Source organism: Prunus persica, chromosome G7 (assembly GCF_000346465.2).
Source record: "Prunus persica cultivar Lovell chromosome G7, Prunus_persica_NCBIv2, whole genome shotgun sequence".
NCBI lineage: Eukaryota > Viridiplantae > Streptophyta > Magnoliopsida > Rosales > Rosaceae > Prunus > Prunus persica.
Window position 1 is genome coordinate 7,866,413 of NC_034015.1, and position 7,239 is coordinate 7,873,651.

Consider the following 7,239-nt stretch of genomic DNA (forward strand, 5'->3'; position numbering starts at 1 on the left):
AATCCATTATCATTGGTTCAATGTTCTTGAACTCAGTTTGAATTTCAAATGTTTCTGCTTTACTTACATTACCCCAGCCACACTTTACGTTTTCCTAGGGTTTCCTTAACAATAAAATCAGCATCTACTTTTTTGATTTAACACTTGAGGTGACCAAATGCTAAACATTCAGAATTAACTGAACCAGAAAATTATAGGAGAGGGATCCACTTCTTATGCACATCAATTTCTTTAAAAAGCAGGACCAGTGACACAGTATAATTTGGAACTTGGAAGGTGAACTAGCAGGAAAGCCCGCGCGATGCTGCGGGTTTTGAAATTGCGTAGACAAAGTTAGATTGTTTATATATACAATGAGATTTAATTTATAACATTATGTTTAACTAAAGGAGTGTAAGTTGCAAAAAAAGCATGTAATAACATATTTTACAGGCTACTTGTTATGTTAAAATACTACACTTGTTTGTATATACATTGAGATGTTTATAGTAGGAAGTAGGCATCAAAATAGCAAAAGTTGGATAGTTTTGTATAGCATGCTATTTAATTGGGCGAGCTTTGTTTTGCACTTTCTTCATGATTTTTCTTCTCTTTGATGGAGGTCTTGATCCTGTTATTAGAAAAAGTGAGAAAATAGTAAATGTTAATATTGATGAATGGGGGAAATTGAGTTAGGACAATAATCATAAACATTTAATTATGTATAAACAGGAATAATATAATTTATTGATTTAATAAGAAAGTTATAAATAGTTTTTCAATCTAGGAAATACAAAGTTACAAAATTAAGAGAACTAATGAGCAAGTTGTAGATGGTTTTCTAATTGAAGTAATACAAAGTAAACATATTTTAAATTTTGTGTTTATCTAAAGGAAAAGTTGAAGAGAAGCAAAATAATTATGGTTGAATATATTGAAGAAAAATTGGAAAAAAGGATGTAAATATAATGTTTAGGTTTTTAATTCTCTTATGTATTAGGAATATATGACTTTTTTGCTGTTATTTAGAGCAAAAATTATTTAAGGGCTTGACATTTCTGTTAAAAAACGGGCAGAACCTACCCTGAAAAATGGACATTTTCCCAAAAAATTTACCTGTAAATATGACAATTTAATAGTATTTCCAAACATTCAGCATGCAAAAATTTGATTTATTGTTAATCCAATAGTGGTTAAATGGTTTTTTGACCTATATGATAATAGAGTTATATAAACGGAAATCTTGAAATGATATAATATTTGCTAATCAATTAATTATAAATGATATGCACAGTTTTTTTTGAAAAGTTTGAAAATGCTGACTTGTAATGAGAAAATTTGTTAAGCACTTGTACCAACACGTATGCAAAAGCAGGATGATAGCAAGAACGTAAAATACATAAGTAGAAGAACAGTTTTTGTTAATAGGTTCAAATCTAAATAATTAAATTCATAAAGCAAAAATGTTTAATTTTATACATCAATTAAATCTCTGTTATTTTATCAAACAACCAACTTCGTTTCATAATGATTGAACAGTATATATATATTAATATAAAGCCTTGTTTAACCGATATGTATAGTTGAGACATTTAATTGAAAAATTATAATTAACAAAGCTCACCAGATTAATAATTTAAATAAAATGCTTAATGAGAACATCAAGGGGAAAATATTTAAAAATGGGGGAAAATTTTAGCATCAAAACATATTCCACTTGTATAAATCAACAAAATAAAGATTACTTGTAAATAACTTGTATGCAAGCACAATCAATGAAAACAAAAAAAAAAAAATCTTACAAAATGATTAAAATCAAGTGATTAAGATGACTAATATTGGTTAATGTTAGAAAACAATGAATTGGAAGAGTTTTTATACCTCGAATATGATAGCAGAATCCAAATGCTTAGTCCCTTGCTTTTTGGTGTATCCAAGCTGTCAAATAAACAAATGATTGAATTATATTTGGATCGGATATGTGTGTGTATCTACATACATGCATACCTATTATAAACAAAGTACTAAACAAAGTACATAGTACAAAATTGTTTTATATAACTGCATTATAATTATAAAGAAACTATACTAATTTTTATTCGATCAAAATGACATAGCTATAAAAAAATATATATATGTATAATATAACAATTCTAGATTTCTATTATTTTATAAGACAACCAATTTCTGTTCATAATGATTAAACAGTATATATATATATATAAAGTCTTGTTAAATCTATATGTACAATTGAGACATTGAACTCAAAATTTATAATCAACCAAGTTCATCAGATTAATGATTTGGATAAAATATTCAATGACAACATCAAAGGGAAAATATTAAAAAGAGGAGGAAAATTTTAGCAAAAAAGTATATCCAACTCGCATCAATCAACAAAATAAAGATTCTTTGTAAACAACTTGTATGCAAGCATAATCGATGAAAAGCAAATATAAAATCTTACAAAATAAATAAAATCAATTGACTAACATTACTAATAATGCTCAATTTAAAAAAACAATGAATTAGAGTAGTTTTATACCTTGAAAATGGCAGTGGAATGCAAATCTTCAGTTCCCTGCTTTTTGGTGTATTCAAGCTGTGAAATAAACCAATAATTGAATTATATTTGGATTGAATCACATTTTTAGAGAAATCTAGGTTATAACAGGATGAGAAAAAGATGACAAAATTTACATCACTATATGAAATCCTGCTTATATTTTTAATACCATACACATTCAAGCAAGAACTCTACAGCATAAATAGCACTTTATCAGCATGGTTGCTAGTTAATCATTCTTAGTTTCTATTTTGGCAAAACCTGATTAATGTCCACTCTTTTTTTGCTTGTTTAGAATGCAACAGCCAACAGCAATTCTAACAGCAGATAAAAAACAGAAACAGCAGAATGCAACAGCCAACAGCCAACAGCCAACAGCAGATAAAAAACAGAAATTTTTTAGAATGCAACAGCCAACAGCAGATAAAAAACAGAAAAAATTTTCAATAAAAAAAAAAGCATGCTTAATCTTTGCTTTCCAATGTTTTATCCAAAAACCGGAAATCAAAGTAACAAAATAAATGAACCCAAATTCGTAAAAAATAACTAAATAAAGCATTATAGATTACCCAAGAACCTAAAATCAAAATAACCAAATAAATGAAACCAACTCTACAAAGGACGAAAAATCTCCTAACCAACAACCGATTATGCAATTATGCATAATTTTCAAAGATCTTAAGTTCATCACGGGAAGCTTTCGGATACAATTATGCATTCCCAGTAACAGACCTCTCAAACTTTGGTCTGCAAAATATCCATTCTAGACCATCATTTTCAAAGATCCTCCTATGTCTCATCCTTTAAAAAGATTTATACCAAAAAAGTATTGCTCTCATGAGCTATAATTCATGCCTTTGTAGGTGCTTTAGCCTTTCAAGTGATAGAAGAGAGACTGAAAAAGGAAAGAAATGGCTCTTCAATCAATCTTCTAACAGAAGACTTTGCACAAAAATAAACCTAAGGACTCAAAATTCCAACTATGCGGTCTATATGAATTCACTTTCTAACATACCATTCATATTTCCTCAAAGATCAAAATTCCATACATACAGAACAGTCCTCTACAGAAGCATTTTGACCTAATTTATACCTACTTTATACTGTTTTGGCAACTTAAATGAAACTACAACTCAAGTCCATATGTAACTGTCCATGTATAATACAAATATGGGTCTTCTGCATTAATGATGCAGAAAGCACTCAAGCTAACGAATATTCCCACCAAAAAATGCAAGAAAATGGTTGGCCTCATTGTATCAGCTTCTATATATTAATCCTTGAAATTTCTGAATTCTGCAGAAATTAAAGAACATGTCCGCACAAAAACTAATTAGTACCGAATACCGATTGGCTAAGGCAAGACAATCATAGTTGTGGAGTACATAGTTAGAAAGATGAATGTGCATACGTACTGATAGAAGCAAGTCAGTTCTATTTGATTCTTCCATCTAAGATAAAATAATTGCCAATTTCTATTTTGACCAAAAAAAAAAAAAAAAAAGTCGCTTGACAAAAAATTCCTTGACAAAAAACTAAAAGAAAGAACAGAAATTTCAATTATTAGGATTTTCAGAAAATACTGAACAGAATAAAGGGAAGTAAATGAAACATTCCAATTTATATGGCCAGAATTGCTTAATGAAAGCAGAGGCCTGAGTACTCAGACAATTGTCTAATGCAGTATCGCATGAATGGTTAGAAAGAGTTTTCCATTTTGCAGACCTATGCCTTAGATCAACCATTATTAGGGTGCAAAGACTAATTTGATGGTCAATACCAAGGACAAAAATATTGATGCCTTATAACTGTTTCTTTCTTTCTTTCTTTCCGTTGCATTCAAGAACTTTCACTTATTGCCTTAATTAAACTTCTTCTTTCCTTAGTTTATAACTATTATCATAATACTAATGGGTAGCTAATACAACATTTACATTGAAGTTTCAGATGTCAAAATTCCCCGGCAATTATTGAAAGAAATACTTGGGAATGGAAGGTATAGTGCTATCACCCTTGTCTTTCTTTTTCTCTCTCACTCATACAAACACATATATTCTATTGTTCCAAACAACCAATACTCTAATAATTAGAATGAAACAGGGAGCACGGAAGGTTGTATGAGCGAAAATATAAATAAAGAAAGAGCTGAAGCTGCGAAGAATGATGCAAAACTACCTTCAATTTAAAAATAGTTTTAGCTGCAACAAACAACTTCAGAGAGAAGATTTGACCCTGTTTTATAAGGCAAAACCTCTCTAACCACATGACATACATCTAACTCCATGTGAACGTGATTTATTCTACAACAATGATTATCAATTTCCTAATTGCTCATTTCCCTAACCCTAATCATCACAAACCCAAAATTAATTCTAAAAATTTCAAATAAGCATGGTACTAAACCAATTTCCAACTTACTTAGTGAAGTCTTTTCTATAAATGATAGTTGTTGAAGAAAAAGGGAAACGAAAATAAGCTTTTAGTGCATAAGTACATTGAAGCAAAACATGAAGAGAATCCAATATATAACTTTAATTTTCTATAAGTGTTGATCTAAATTTACATCCCTTACCACTCTTCAATTTAAAAATAGTTTTAGCTGCAACAAACAATTTCAGAGAGAAGATTTAGCCCTGTTTTATAAGGCAAAACCTCTCTAACCACATGACATACATCTAACTCCATGTGAACGTGATTTATTCTACAACAATGATTATCAATTTCCTAATTGCTCATTTCCCTAACCCTAATCATCACAAACCCAAAATTAATTCTAAAAATTTCAAATAAGCATGGTACTAAACCAATTTCCAACTTACTTTAGTGAAGTCTTTTCTATAAATGATAGTTGTTGAGGAAAAAGGGAAACGAAAATAAGCTTTTAGTGCATAAGTACATTGAAGCAAAACATGAAGAGAATCCAATATATAACTTCAATATATAACTTTAATTTTCTATAAGGGTTGATCTAAATTTACATCCCCTTTGTCTTGGCAACTCAATCGAACATCTCAATCAAAAGTCACCCTAAACAATCAAAATCACATTCAAGGACAAACCATAATTTTAAAGGACAAACCATACACATTCAAGCAAGAACTCTACCATGCCTGCTCAATGAGGCCAGACAATTTTCAGAACTTATCTACCAAGCATACCGAACTGACAAAGGAAACCATATTGTTTCCCTAAACACCGTATGCTGGAGAGCCAATCTAAAAAGAGAAGATAGCACTTTATTAGCATGGTTGCTAGTTAATCATTCCTAATTTCTATTTTGTCAAAACCTGATTAAGCTTCACTTTTTTTTTGCTTGTATTTTATCATCAATTTCATCAATTTTATCACCAACAGCAGATAAAAAAAGGGAATTTTTTCAATAAAAAAAAAACATGTTTAGTCTTTGCTTTCCAATGTTTTATCCAAAAACCTGAAAATCAAAGTAACCAAATAAATGAACCCAATCATTCCTAATTTCTATTTTGTCAAAACCTAATTAAGCTTCACTTCTTTTTTGCTTGTATTTTATCATCAATTTCATCAATTTTATCACCAATAGCAGATAAAAAAAGGGAATTTTTTCAATTAAAAAAAAAAACATGCTCAGTCTTTGCTTTCCAATGTTTTATCCAAAAACCTAAAATCAAAGGAATCAAATAAATGAACCCAAATTCCTAAAAAATAACTAAATAAACCATTAGAGATTACCCAAGAACCTGAAATCAAAATAACCAAAAAAAATGAACACAACTCTACAAAGCACGAAAAATCTCCCAGCCAACAATCAAATTCATGAAATAAAGACCAAAAGATCTGTTAAAAAGTTGATGAGATGCATACCTGACGACAAAGGATGCAAATATTCACAAGCAAGAAAGGTGGAAGCCTGAGTCGAAGGCTGTAGAAAAGATGAAATCTCTCGATCCCAAATCTGTGACACGAAGACTGAAAGCGCGGCTAGATTTGCAGCTCACCTCCCAAACAAAAATCGACGGCCTCCAACGCATGTCCAGCAACGAACACAGTTCTTCCATGGCTGCCCCCAACCAGCTGGTTGGAAACGAACCGAAGACAGGGCTTTCTCTCAGCGGACGAAACCCTCTCAACGAAGGGGGAGGGGCAAAAATGGGAACAAAAGAAGCTGTTTAGTCAAGGGCAGTTTCGTCAATTTACTGTGCTGCAGAAAAAAAAAACCGAAAACAACAGAAAAATGAGGGGCATTTCCGTCATTACACTGTGCTTAGCTACAGTATTTAGTTGCATTGGGTTTTAGTATATATAGAATTTCCTCGGTAACCAAACGAATGTTAGAATTGGACAATGTGGTAGATTTAGTGAAACTGCGTGAGAGAGAGTGAGAGAGGGAGATACCTTTTGTTGACGCTCAAAAATGATTCGGCACTTTTGAGCCCAACTTAGTGATGAGGTGTGATGGATGATGGGTGAAGGTGAGGACCATCACCAAGTGTGAGGATTTGGGGAAGCGTGTACGGAGAAGTATATTCTCATTCTCATAATAATGTGTATTTACATTTATACAAAGGATTGGACCCAAATACAAAGAGAGGAAGGCAAAGACCCATGATTAAAGATAAAGCCCAACCAAGGGGATCCAAGACCCAAGACCAAACGATCCAAGGATCAAACCCCAATACCCTTTTTTCTAAGAGGAGAGTAGTCTTTTTTTATAGGTG

The 7,239-nt window shown here is 31.2% G+C and overlaps 1 long non-coding RNA gene across 1 annotated transcript; it reads right to left on the minus strand.

The window, feature by feature from the left end:
* LOC109950123 lies at positions 282-6,657 on the minus strand. Its single transcript, XR_002272406.1, has 4 exons — positions 6,386-6,657; positions 2,525-2,581; positions 1,861-1,917; positions 282-610 (listed from the first exon to the last, which is right to left on the minus strand). It is a non-coding gene; the product is annotated as an uncharacterized LOC109950123 (long non-coding RNA).